Below are 14,242 nucleotides of genomic sequence, written 5' to 3'. Positions count from 1 at the left end.
TGCAGGAACAGTTTTAGCTGCAGGGTGGAGGCAGGGGTGGCTTCAGAGCCCCCTGGGAAGAGGTGATGAAAACAGCTCAGACGAGGCTCTGGGCCCCGGCGAGCACTGAAAGCCCACCAGCACCGCCTCAGTGTTGCAGCCGGCAGAGTGGGGACACCGGCCGCGGGGGGCCACGTACGTCCGGGCCACCTGGCCCCACCTGGGTGGCTCTTGTGCAGAGGAAAGGTCACCCAGGCCCTGGCCACACTTGGTCATTTCTTCCTTCCCTTTTTCTCTGTGACTCGTAACCTGCCACCAGCGTGAATGTGCCAAGGACCGAAGAAGATCAGGTAAATACGCCAGGTCCCTCCAGTTTCCTCTCCGGAAGGATGATGCCGTCTCTTCTTGCGCCTGAAGGGGCGATCGGTGGGCTTTTCCGGCTGACTCTCGTTTGCCGTGTTAATCACCCCTCATTTCCCTAAAATAGATGTTGCAGGTGCGCGGCAGACGGAAGTCGCCCGGGGGGCTGTGCCGCGTGTCCCAGAACCAGCGGCCCCGCCCCCCCCCCCCCCCCCCCCCCCCCGCACTCTGAGCCCTCAGGATGTCCCCCCACCCTGCGCCCTCAGGGGGTGGGAAGCCAGGTCTGCACATTGCTCCAAAATCAACACCCGCCACCCCTCCCAAGAGACAAGACCTGAGGGCTCTGGGTCAGACCTGCCCTGGCAGTGGGGCCCCTGTGCCGGTGTGACCCCACCTGCTGTGCTGGCGGGTGTGAGGACCCTGCACCTCGGGAAGAAGGGGGGGGGACAGCAGAGCGTTTGTCCTGCTCTTTCCCCACCTGGGAGGGGGTCTGCCAGTGCCCCCCCCACCTGCCCGGTCCCCCCACCTCCTGCCCGGTGCTGCCCCCTGCCATATGCCTGGTGCCCCCCACCTCCTGCTCCGTGCCCCCCACCATATGCCTGGTGCTCCCTGCTGCCTGCCCACCCCCCGTGGAAGCCCCCCGGCCCTCCCCCACCCCAGCTCCCACACCACCATCACCACCGCCAACTCTGTCCCCCTGCTCTGGAGCCTTCTCGGTGGCATCCTCCTTCCCTGGCTGGCTCCTCATGTTTTCCATTCCTGGGGTGACCCATCCTGGGCTTTGCACCCCTGTGTCTGAAGTCTCCCCAGGCATTTCTGTTCTCCCATCTGGCGCTGGCCGAGGACTCCTGCTCCGGAGGTTTGTTCACTGCAGATGCGGGGCGGCACCGAGAGGATCTAAGGGCCGGAATTTAAGGCTGCGCAGTGCTCGTGCGTGGGCACAGTGCTGACGCCAGGCTGGTGGGGAGTGTGAGGGGAGGACCAGCGAGGACGCTCTCTGAGCCGTGTCTGGGTTGTGACATCCACGGGGACAGGGTGCAGAGCTCCTTCCTGGTCCCAACGTACAACAGGAGTGACGTGGCGTAGACTGCGTGGGTGAGCGTGGCCTGCAGAACCACACACGGCCGGTCACGCCGGGTGACTCCGTGGGGATAATATCACCCCAGGTTAAGTGTCTTCATCCATGACTGCAAACACGAGGGCCTCCTCGCGGCCAACGCGAGGACTGAGCCCGGAGCCCGGTAGACGGCGGTCATCCAGGGGACGGCAGGGGACGGATGTCATCCCATCATCAAAGCCAGCCTGTGGGTGCCCACCTCCGCTGAGGGTATGCGCGGTGCATAGAATTTATCAGCTAAAAGTTAAATAAAGATCCTTGGTGGCGTCCCGAGTGCAGCTTACGGTCTAACAGCAGAAATGAGGATGATCGCGAATAAGCCAAGTTTGCGGTTTGTCAGAAGGGCTCTGGGAAGACCCTCCAGGCCGGGAGGGGGAGGGCATGAGGGTTGGGGCCACCTCACAGAGCAGCTGCTGTGAGCACGTGAGAGGTGGGATGGGGGTCTCTGGAGCGAGGGGCCTCAGACAGACGAGGAGGAAATGGCCAAACACTGCTGGTGCCGCCCGTGGGCCGGGAGACACTAGGACCGGATCTGGTCTCCAGGCGAGCAAGGCCGGGGATCGCTGCGGAGAGAAGGGCCAGTTCTGGGGGCCGGTGGGGGGCACGTGGGGACAGGGCTGGGCTCTGGAAGTGTCCACAGCAGCGCAGGGGGCAGGGGGGACGTAGCTGGCAGGCAAGTGTGGTTCCAACAAGCTTTCTGCTCTGTTTTGTTTTGATTGTGTTTTAAAATAGGACAGATAACAGCGTGCATGCTTGCTGACGGGAAAAACCCAGTAGGAAAACAACGGAGCCAGGGAAACAAGCAGAGGTTTGTTGGAGGAACACCGTTGAGCAGGCGGGATGAGACGGGCCTGGTGCACACGAGGGCGTCTGCTTTGTCGCGGACAAGGGCAGTCATTGCAGTGGGTCGTCAGGACGGAAGGCAGGGCTGTGGGCACAGATGGGGACATAGGTACCTTGTTCTGACTGCCCCGGCTCTCCGGGAGGCCAGAGGTGAGCACCGGGTCAGTGCTCGTGCAGCGAGGAGGGAGCAGGGTGAACAGACGGGCAAATGGGCACCCCGAGCGGGCCCGGGTCCCTGTTTTTGCTACGCGGTCTCGTGAGCGTTCCCCAGCTGCGGTCATTGGGTGGCTGCAGACACAGGCTGCAAGGGCGGGCGGTTTAGCCACCTAAGAGCCACTAAGTCGGCAAAGTAAGAGAGGTCCGTCCGAAAGGTTGAGATCGAAGGGATGTTTCACGGCACTTAAGGAGAGTCAGGTGGGGAGACTGGACGTCTAGATGAGAGCACGAGAGCTCGACCCTAAAAAGGTGATGAGGTTCAAAGGATCGGAGGACCAGATGAGCCCCTCCGTCTGGCCCGGACGGAGGACGTGGGGAGGACGCAGATGCCCAGGCTGTGGGGCTAGAGGGCGTGGCCGTGGGACTGCTATGGAGGGTAGAACGGAGAAAGTTTACGGGTCAGGGTAGGGAGCCGTGTGGCAAAAAGGGTGAGTCTCCTGGGGTCACGGAGAGGAAGGTGCCGGTCCCTGTCCCTCTTATCCACGAAGTGAGCCTCCCCGAGCTCACAGGTTGAAGCCCTCATGCCCCGTGGCTGTTCTTGGAGATGGGGCCCTTTAGGAAGCAATTCAGGCTAAGTGAGGCCACTGGGGCGGGCCCTGATCCCACAGGACTGTCCTTACAGGAGGGGCCGCCCGAGGACACAGCGGGAAGGCGGCCGTGGGGAGCCCAGGCGAGTCCTCGCCGGGAAGCAGTCCTGAGGACACCTCGACCTTGGACCCCCAGCCGCCGGGACCGTGAGAAAACCGGTGTCCGGTGTTTCAGCCGCCTGTGTGGTGTTTGTTATGGGGCCGGGCTACTGACTTCAGGGTGACCACTCGGTCTGGACATCGAGGGCCCCGAGCCTGTAATTTGGACCGGTGTTCAGGTGACCTTGGTCTGAGGGGCATCCTCGCACCCCCACCTGCAGCACCGGGGCGTCACCGTCCGTGGGCGAGTGTTGTCCACCAGCTCCTCCCGCTGTTGGACCAGGAGGGGCCGCGTTCCCACGGCTACTCAGGCCGCGCCCCACGCCGGCTGTGGCCACAGGGACTCCTGTGCCCCCATCCGGGCCCGGGCTGCCAGCACCGGGGCGAGGAATGCCCAGTAGGGACCCTGGACACTTGCACGGGAACGGGGTGTCCCCGAGCAACCTGCCACCCTTGGAGAGTTGCCACAGGGAATCTCCAGGCGGCCCCGGAGCGGGAGGGTCGGCAGAGCATGGCCCTGGGTTAACGCGGGGTTTGCGGTGTTGCGGACCCGACCGGCACGTTCGCTGTGATCTTAATCGTCCGCCTTCTGTGTCGGTCTCATGCCACCGAGGCTGATGCCCATGGTTTCCTCCTGCGTCCGAGGGCCGGGAGAGCCCCCGGGGAGGCCGCCGTGCGCTGGGAGGCCTGGCCTCCGCGGCTGCCACGTCGCTCGGAGCTTCTGGCAGCAGGAGCCCCGGTCAGCTGGCGTCACCCCAGCACGGCAGGAAGTCTCTAAATGTTCGTTTTTTTCCCTAACAGACGAAAAATCTGACTCCAGAATGATTTCCAGGAATTACAGTATAAGAACGTAGCATGTGAGATTTTAATTTTCTTCCTAAAAAAATACAAGTGAGATCAAAGCACGAGAAACCAGACGGAGCACAGCTCACGTGGGCACATTCCACTTTGCAGGACAGACGCAGGCTCCCCCCACTGCCTACCTCACCCGGGGTCTGGCTGGCGGGGAGCCCAGGAGAGTGGGACTGTGGGCCGTGGGTTGGGGGCAGATGGCAGCGGCCAAGGGACGCAAGACCAGTGGGTGGTGGCGTCCCATCCTCTCCGACTCCGATGGCACCTGTGCGCCTCCCTGGAGGGGGGTGTCCTGTCCGTCCTGTCGCGGGGAGTCTCGTGGTTGGGCCCGTGCCCTCCATAGGCGGCCTGTGAGTAGCTGGTACGGCCGTCGGGGGAGGCCCCATCCCCACGGTGTCCCTGACCTCCCCTCCTGGTCCTGACCTGTGGGTAATACTCTCGCTTTCACTTTGTAAGTCTTCGTGCTGATGCTAGTTCACGGTGAAGCGTGCTTTCAAGAGAAGCGATCAGGACTCCGGAACCCCACCAGCACCCACGGCCCACGGACGGCCAGTCTGGAAGTCTGGAGGGGGCAGATCTCTACCACTGGTGACACAGCCCGCTCACCTCCGTGGTTTCCACGTGTCCCCACGGCGCTCCACAGGGTGGAGTGTGCTCGCGCCCATGGGGGGGGTGCCTCTGCCCTCGGGCGGTCCCGTTACCCCCCAGGAGGGTGCCGGTGTGGCCACAGAGGAGGCGTGGGATCCTTGTCTTCTACGGAAAACACCGCCAAACCAGAAGTTTTAGGAAAAGCATAGCCTCTGATCACTGTGGTACAAAGTCAATTGCAGGTTTCAGTGGATTTTTTTGTTTATATAAACATGTAAGTTGCCCATATGAGATGATGTTTCCCATTATGGGGAAGAAACAAGCATTTATGATTTGACTTGTGAACGGAAGCATAGGACACCTCTGAGCTCCACCCCCCGCTGCTAAGTGTTCACATTATGGTTGGGCTTGATGAAACGAACACATTTATTCGTAAGTTTATCCCGAAAGTAACTGTAAATATTTATAAATAAAAAGAATGTGCTTGTTTCTGGCCAAAAATTAAATCATCCTTACATTGTCCTCCTATGTCAGTGTCAAGATAAGATTGATTTTTAAAGCGAAGAAGATGAATTTTCCACAATTTATTGTCTCGGGTCCAGTGTTCACGTGCAAACCCGTAGGGAAGGGGTCAGATCTGGGCCCTCCTCAAACGTGCTGTTGTGGCATTAAGTGCGCAGACATAGTTCAAGGCGTGGAAAGGACAAATCAGACCGGTTCCTGTCCCTGAACTTGCACCGGCATGGGCCTCTCTGTGCAGAAATGGCAACTGACGGAAGGTGAAAGCTTATTCTGTGCTAAGCTGTGTTTGGCACGAATTAAGTCACCTGGGCCTCCCGGGGGCCCCCCAAGTAGGGTGCTGTTATCGTGGCCGCAGGAAGGCTGACGGTGCGGAGTCTGCTTGGGATTCTCTCTCTCTCTGCCCCTCCCCCACTTGTGCGCTTTCTCTCTCTCAAAATAAGTTAATAAATTAAAGTATGTAAGTGGAAAAGTATTAAAAAATCTGATGTCGTTAATTTGCATATTTTTAAAAAGTTTCTGATGTGATCCATACTATTATTTTAATGCCTAATTTATTAAAGAAACGTAAAATAGCACATATTTTATTAGGTATTAAATATAGATGGAAAATTTGATGGGAAATGCATCCTTAATGAGCCAGGTAGGGTTTCTTTCTCAAGTATTTCACATGTACGTAGATAAAAGTTATTTAATGCTCTGATTAGACAATTTAATGTGTCAGTTAATAAAAAATATTGTTGGATTGGATTTAAATGGAAAAACTTCATTATATGCTTCTTACACAAGACGGTGTTTAAATGTACAGACACAGAGGAAGGATATACATCACCAGAGACAAAGACATTTCTAGCATCGTGGAACAAGGAAGAAACTCCCACAGTGGAAAAAGAGGGGCTCCGTGGAAGATCTACCGATTCTGAATCTAGGTAAAACTTAGATTTCAATCTAATAATACGATATTAACGCACCCAAATAAAATAGCCTTAAAATAATGCTCAGAACGGGACAAATCTAAAACAAGGACTGGGAAATCTACAACCGTATTGGAATAATTTAGTTCACCTTCTATAGAAGCTGATAACATGGGTGAACAAAAATCAGAGGCAGTATTGAAGAGACAACAACGTGGTAAACAAACCCAAGCTGTAGGTGCATCTGGGACGCAGGCAGGCAGTGCCCCGGCACCTTCTCAAGCGCACGGGGACTCTTCCCCACAGGTGACCGCACGGAGCAGTGGAGACACCCTCCACGTAACTGAGCAAATGCACAATCAAGGAAACCGTGCCTCTGGGGCTCTGTATTTCCCCAGACTAGATGACCTTTATTTCCTAACCTCCTTCTTATCTCCAGCTCGGCCTGTCTCTCTGTCTCTGTCTCTCCCGGCTCTCGCACTGGACGCTTCATGAAGGCAGGGATTAAACATGTGTGTGCTCACACATGGATCCCAGGGGTAGCAATGCACGTGGTTTATCACACACGCTCCGTAAACGCCTGCTAAGTGAATAAACAGAGGCTATTTCACGAGCTTCCCATCGGAGGTTCTCATGACAGTCCACACTCCTGCACTCTGTCTGTCTTCCGTTTTGACCTGATTTCCTGTGGGCCTTCAACATTAGCACCTCTTGAACTGGAAAAGCCTGGAAAGTCTCTCCTGGGGGACTGTGTGTCAGCTCCCGAAAGGTGGACTCCAGGGCACGTGACTGGATTTCTTGTCTCTACCCCCTTCCTCAGACACCAGCGCTTGGGACCCGCCGTCCGGGTGCTGACGGAGGCCGTCCCCCCGCTCTCTGCGTCTGTGCTCCCCGTCTCCGGCTGGCCCGAGCCGCGTGGCGGACGTGATCACGGAACGACGGGGCTGTTCCGAGACAAATGGCAGAGGGTCTGAGGAGGCCCCAGAGAAAAGCAAGGACGTGACATGAGCTCGCCCTTGAGAACTCGGGGCGCCCCAGAGCAGGGGGTCTGTTTGTGCAGGCAGAATACCTCAGCAGCAGCCACAGGTTCCAAGGAGTGCCAAGTGACATACACAGTCGTCATGGGAAAGAATTCGCAGACGCTGTATGTAAGGACCGGCATATTTCTGTTGATGGGGAGGGCATGCGGGCCTGTGGCTTGTGTCGAAGACTTAATTTCGGAATCCTGTGACCGGCTTTTCTCCAAATCTGGAGCCCCCTCCTTTCTGGATCATCTCCCACGACAGGCTGCTAATGAATTGCACCATGTGCTGTTCTGAGTCGGCGCCACGAGACACAGATCCGCTGTGGCCACGAGGGCAGATGGCGGCCTTGGAGGAAACGAGGCAGGACAGCCCCTCCTGCTACGGCGGATGATGTGTCTTTGTTATTCCTTCTCTCCAGGAGGGAAATCACTCCATGCGTTTTGATGAAAGAGACGATCCTTCCACTTGTAAGACAACGGAATAAACAATCCTGAGGCCAGTTGCTTAGAAAGTCTCCGGCTTCTACATCAGTTTCTGCCAAAGACCACGAAGAAGCGAGTTGCTGGCCTCTCTCCGCCCTGCAAACACACCGCATTTGTCGCGTGGCTTGTGTTTTGCCCGGAGTGAAGAACGCCAGGGACTTGCCCTGGGGCCCGCTTCAGAATGTCTGCTTTATGCTTTAATTCTTCAGAGCAATGATCTCCTGCATGTGTGGGAGGCTCTGGGGACTTGTGAACATCTCTCCAGCCCCTCACCGTGGCCGTCGGGGGAGCCGCCCCGGCATGTGCTGGGGGTGCTGCCTGCGGCCCGCCGGGCTAGAAGGGAAGAGAACGGTTGTGCTTACGGAGAAGCCGCTGGTCAGACTTGTGTTTGGAAACCGTTCTTTTGTTCGTTTTGGTGATGCCGAACTATGTCAGAGACCCCGGTTGCCATAAAATATGAGCTTGTGATCTTTGCTTCCACTGATGTAGCTTACGATTTCTTTCTTTACTCATGTTCTGTAATTTTGCATATCACTTTAAAGTGAAATAAACACTGGCCTAACAAAAGCATCTAAATGCAGCTTACTTGGCACGACTTTGCCTCAGTTGGTGATCTCATGGTCTTGGTCACACATTTTATAGTGCATCTATTATTTTGTTAGCAAATCTGCATCACTTCAGTTTTCAAATTAATTAACACATATTTATTCTAGAAAATGAGGGTTAGCAATGAACAAAGCAAGCAAAATCGTGCTGCTATAGCGCTTACGTTCTGGGGGGTAGCGATAAATAAAATGATCTCAGATGCTACAGTGGAGAAAGACAGACTTGGGGGTGGGGTAGAGATGACGGGCTGGGAGGGCTGTGTTGCGTGGGTGGGGGGCTCCGTCCGGGGATGCCTGGACCACTGGCAGGGTGGCCTCACCGTGGGAGGAGCCCAGCTTCATGAATGGGCAGAAGGTGCCTGAATTAGATGCGGAAATGTAAATAGTGTTTTATTAACTGTGTGCTTTGCATAAAGTCTCTCGATATGCAATCATAAGATTTCCTTCTTACACATTTCCGAGCCCATTAAAAACAAAAAAACAAACAAGGGATTCCTGCTGGCTCAGTCCTTTGAGCATCTGACTTGTGTTTTTTGTTCAGGTCATGAGCTCATGGTGTGTGGGATCAAGCCCTGAGTCAGGATTCTCACTGGGCATGGAGACTTCTTGGGATTCTCTCTCTCTTTCTCTCTCTCTTTCTCTCTCGCTCTCTCCCCCACTTGTAGTTGCACTCCTTTGCTCTCTTTCAAAAAAAAATAAACAAATAAGCAAACAAACAAACAAAGCAAGAACAGTTTATGCCCAATAGCTTTCCTTGTCTCTCCCCAGTACACAGCAGGGTTCATCGCACAAGTATTTTCCTAATTGTACAGAGAAGCTGTTTTACTTCACATTTATTTTAATATTAATTTCCCAGGAATGCTTATATTGCTTTAAAAATTTACACTTATGAGTGAGGACAGTTTTGAGGTTAGTTCTGCAGGACTAGCTTTTGTGGTTTTGTGGTTTCGGTGGTTGTGCGATTTGAGCGTCCTCAAGTAGGGGGAACTGCTGTCTCCACGTTGCCCCGCGGAGCGAGAGCCGGTGCGTGCATCTAGAGTCAGTCAGTTAATTAAATTCAGCCCACGCTCACTGCCTGAGCCGCCTGCAGCAAGGGGTTGCAGATGTGGGTCGCAACTGGCCGTCGGAGGGAAACATGGGCTCCGTCACGATCAACACCCAGTCCTGCCATGTGGCGGTCAGCATCCTGAAGGTTGACACTAGGCAGGAACTGGACCCATTGTTGATGGGGACAGCTGCCCCTTGAGGCCTCTGAGAAGCCTGTGTGTCGTGGGGGGTGGGCATGGAGAGATTTCTGGCATTCCAGGCCAGGGTCGGATGAAAGAACTCATGTGTCGATTGTCACATGCGATGCTCTATTCGGGAAGGTCTTTGGAGCGAAGATCCGGAAGGACGGGGGTGGGATCTACCGGGCTCCAGGGCAGCTCTTGCCTGTTCTTTAAGGGTTGACTCGCTCCGCCTTCCCTGAGCCCCGCCCGTGCAGGCCGGGGCCCTTCTCTGCACCTGCAGTTTTGCTCCGGCGATCGAACGCAGTGTGCAACGCTACGTTTTAATTCCTTGCGGAAACCACCTTTCGTTCCTTGTGCTTAGTGAACGCACGGCGCCTCGCTGCCACAGCACTGCTCACGAGGGGAAATGAGTGCACGCAGGCGCAACTACTGACAGAGCAGAGTCACTACTCTGGGCAGGTGCGCGTCTGGCACGCCTACGACCTGGTGCATCAGGGCTGGCGCGAAGAGAACCGGACTTTCGTCAGGAGACGTTGTTGTGCTGCCAACTTGTTTCTGAGCAATGACTCCTTAGGCCACGCTGTCTGCTTTGTGGGATTTGTGTTTGGGCTCACGCACCTGTCACCGGTGGCCACCCCGTGACACTGCAATGTTCAGGCTGTGCGTGAGGTCAAGCCGAGGAGGCCGGGTTCCCCTGGGAGAGGACAGACTTCTGAGAGCCAACCGTGCCATCCCGGGGAGGCGGTTACAGGCCCCCTGGCGGTTCACCAGCCCCGACGCGTGAGCCTCCGGTGCTGCCCTGCTCACTGGGGTGTCGCCGGGAACCACACAGAAGGCCGTCATGGCCTGTCCCGAGGGTGGATGCCAGCTGCCATCTCAATTCTGCAGCGAGAGCAGAAACCTCAGCCAAAAGGTGTGCAAGGGTGTCTTAGCAGTGCTTCCGAAGTGGAAAACCCAGAGCAGGCACAGGGCTGCATGGACAGCTGCCTCTTCTCATCCGACTCCGGGAGTGGCGCTCACCGTGCAGAAGAGAAGTCCCAGGTGGACAGATAGACAGGTGGCCAGGACACGGGCGTCGGCCAGGGTGGCCTCCTGGCTAAGGCCTAAGTGGCAGGAGAGCCTTGAGAGAAGGAGCCGGAACAGACCCCTCTCCTAAACCGTCCCGCACGGTGACTGCAGGGTCCGGCCGTGTCCCCAGAAGAAACTCCGCAACCCTGTTCTCAGGAAGCGCGTCCCCATCCCTCGCCCACGGTGGCCCCATCGGGGATTCAGGGCTCTCAGTTACATTACAGGTCAAGTATCCTGGAATTGGATGGTACCTCTAACACTGAGTAATGTCAGCACAGCACCTCAGAGCTGGATGTCAACAGTTCAAGGTCTTAGGGACTCTGCACGTGATCAGATCGGCCCTCAGAGAAAGTGGCCACAGGGTGAGTCAAACCAAATTACCCCCAAGTTCTCCTTAACGCACTGCCTGCGGATTGGCAAAACGTCATTCCGATCTCTTGTTGACAGAAGTCTTTCCTGGGAACCGGCACCTGCTAAAGGCAGGTTGTGTGCTGCCTGATCGGTTAACACCCTGAACGGACACTTACAGCAACGGGCCCGAGATCAGGAATCATCCTTACGTTTGGAGAGCGTGTGCTGAGCTTCTTAAGGGTTTTGGTTTGCATCTGTTCCTCGGAGTAGCGACAACTCTGCGAGGCAGGTGCGAAGTTCTTATGCACAGTTCTATAGATGCTAAGGGACACTGGCCCTGCTGGGAAGTCGGTAGGGCTGTCAGGACCACACCCAGACACGACATCTGAGCCTTGACTTTTGGGGATATTGTGCTAAGTATGGTCAATCATCTTTTAAAAAGAGTGGTTGTTTAAAAAGAGTGGGGGGGGGGCTGTGCTGTTGGGGGCTGGTGCACCTCCCCGGATTCGCTCCTCTTCTGGCCGTGGGCCAGTGGGGCTCACAGGGGCTGAGCTCTGCTGCACAGAAGCCGAAACGTGGAGGCGGGTTTTGAGGACGTCCGGGTGGATCACGGGGCAGGGTGGCAGTTGGCCCCAGGGGGGGCAAGCTCTGTGAAAAGGCCGTTTTGCAGGGCGCCGGGCTCACAGAGGGCGAGGTTCCAGGAGTCGCTGGAGCCCATCAGTCTGGGAATAAGAAGAGAGCTCCGGGCCAAAGCCCAGCAGGAGCCAACCGTGATGTCGCCATGGCTACCAGCGGTGCTGAGCATCTGGGCCGCGGACTGTGGGTCCAGGCCAGGGCTTTGAAAGCCAAGCTCCTGGAGGCCCCTGAGCCTGGGGATTGCGCCACAGGCGGCGACCAGCAAAGGGGCTGGTCAGGGTCCCTCCATAAAGCCTCAACAAGATGAAAGTTGACGGGAAGCCTTCCGAGTCCCGGTTTGCACACAGCCCCAAGCGGGCCTCTCCTCGCAGACACTCCAGTGGTCCTGGCGTTGCAGGTCCTCACCTGCTGGGGTCACACGGGGGACAGCGCATCGAGGGGGCGAGGGGACGACAGGCAGGGCCTGAGAGGGAGGGATGGTCACCAGAACTACCCGGCGATGGAAGTGCCCACAAAATGTGCCCTGAAGCTGTCCAGCCTCAGGGGCCGCACCGTGTCCACAGCCGTCCAGCCACTGCGTTCTCCTGGAGCAAACTGTCCCGGACCCGGCGTGGGGTTCCCTCCCCAGGGCTGTAGCGGGGGCCCCCGCGTCAGGTGGCGGCAGCCTCGCCCGGCTCGGCGACCTGCCTGGAGGCAGCACGGACCTTCCTTCCGGAAGCTGCGCTTGGGCTGAGGAGGGGCAGTGAGATCTTCCGACCAGAATTCTTTCGTGGTAGCAAGTCACGCCCTCCAACAAGGTTTCCAGAAACAGCTACACTTTCTCTAGAAACGGGGTGCTTCTGTTTATTTATTTATGTTTAGGTATTCTGGAGTTAGAAGTTGCCTTCTTACTGAGGAGGACCCAGGGCATGCCGGGACGCTTGGTCGTCTTTGAGAATCACGTGTCTGCCATTTGCCTCGGACTGTATATCCTGGAATGTTCTCTTCCAATTCAGATACGGCACTGACTGTACCCGTGTCTCTACACAAAGGCCGGGAAACGCGTCGCCCGGGAGCCGTTGCCACACGCATGTGCTACGTGCGAAGTCACATCCTGGGCCGCTACTTAGACCGACCGTGAGCGATGGGACTCCCAGCTCACACCGGCTGGAAACGGGAGAATTGTCCTCGGCAGGAAATCGCTGGCTGATTCGTAGCGCCCTTCGAGGGAACAGGGACGCGAGGAGCCGGCCTTCCCGTCCGGCTGATGTCTCTGCCTCATCCTCGGTGTGCTGTCCCCACCTCGTGGCTGCTGTGTGCCTGCTGTCTGCTGCACCTGAGCGTTCCAGAAAGACACCGGGCAAGAGACAGAAGGGACCGGAGGAGGCAGAACTGTCTTGCTCGTCTGAATGGCGTCCCGTGCTCACACCTGGGAGCGTGGTCACTGGGACCTCGGGTGGAGTGTGCCCCAGAAAGAGATCCCTGCACCTGCCACGGTGAGTGTGACCTCACTCGGAAACAGGATCTTTGCGGAGCTAATGGAGTCGGGATGAGGTCACACCCAGTTACGCTGGGCCCCAATCTGCTACGACAGGTGTGCCTGTAGGAAGGGCAGGGGACAGGCCGTGGGAGGATCGGGGCATGTGCAGGCCACAGACCGCCAAGACCCTTCCAGAACCTTCAGAGAAAGCATGGCCTTCAACAGCAACAGTACATTTCTAATGTTTTAATCCAGCCGTTGGAGTTGCTGGGGAGGGCGGCCCCAGCAAATGTATGTGGATGGGGAAGGCAGTTCTCTGTGTTTACAGCCCCCTTGGTGGAGGCAGGCGCAGGAGAGGGGTCTGGACCCGGGAGGAGAGCCAGCTAATCCACGGCCTCTGTCTCACGTCCCTCACAGCCCCGGGCGAGGTGGGTGGAGTCCTTCCTCAGTCCTGTGCTCTGTGGCTGCCACGCTGGCAAAGAAGGAAAATACCATATGATTTCACTCATATGTGGAATTTAAGAAACACAACAGATGAACGCAGGGGAAGGGAAGGAGGAATAAGATAAGATAGAAACAGAGTGGGAGGCAAGGCATAAGAGACTCTTAAGCACAGAGAACAAACTGAGGGCTGCTGGAGGGCGGTGGGTGGGGGGAGGGGCTAGACGGGTGCCGGGCATTAAAGAGGGCACTTGTTGGGATGAGCATCATAAGTAAGTGATGAATCACTGATTCCTCTCACTATTCCTGAACCGTCTTTACACTAGATGTTGACTAACTTGAATTTAAAAAAATAAGACAAGGAAATTGTGAAGTCGTGAAGCTTGGTGCTGGACCCGTCAGCAGTGCCGCGCGGGCAGACAGATCGTGACCTTGGCGGAGGCTGACTAGGAACTAGAGACGGGCTATCGTGTCCTGGAAGGCACACGTCCTGCCTCCAAAAATAACTGCTGAGGGGCAAGCGAAACAAACGAGCCACAACGGACAATCGGACCTTCGTGCCGGGTCGTGGCAGATGCAGGGAAGAGACCCAAGTGTAGGTTCCGAGAGGAAGTCATTCCTTCATTGATGTGATTACTTTTTAAACCACCGTTCATTAATTATTGAGCTTCATCCTGGCCATGAGCTTGGGACCACCCTAGGAGCAGGTGGACAAGACAGATTAGGTCTGGACACCGGCTTTCTCGCGAAAAGGAGACCCCGGCACCAAAGAGCGGGCAAGTGGAAACGTTAAGACAATCTCTCAGAGTCCCGGGAAGAGAATGAAAGGCTCACGACAGGCCACAGCAGTCAGCGGGAAAACCACTGACTCT

The 14,242-nt window shown here is 56.4% G+C and overlaps 1 long non-coding RNA gene across 1 annotated transcript; it reads left to right on the top strand.

Moving 5' to 3' along the window:
* Window positions 1-1,309: 1,309 nt before the first annotated feature.
* Window positions 1,310-5,822, top strand: LOC132667865 (uncharacterized). Its single transcript, XR_009605418.3, has 3 exons — window positions 1,310-1,666; window positions 2,189-2,449; window positions 3,138-5,822. It is a non-coding gene; the product is annotated as an uncharacterized LOC132667865 (long non-coding RNA).
* Window positions 5,823-14,242: the final 8,420 nt, after the last annotated feature.

This window comes from Panthera onca, chromosome B2 (assembly GCF_046562875.1).
Source record: "Panthera onca isolate mPanOnc1 chromosome B2, mPanOnc1 haplotype 2, whole genome shotgun sequence".
Taxonomy (NCBI): domain Eukaryota; kingdom Metazoa; phylum Chordata; class Mammalia; order Carnivora; family Felidae; genus Panthera; species Panthera onca.
Note: the sequence above shows the minus strand (reverse complement) of the source record. Positions and strands in the feature narration are given on the sequence as shown.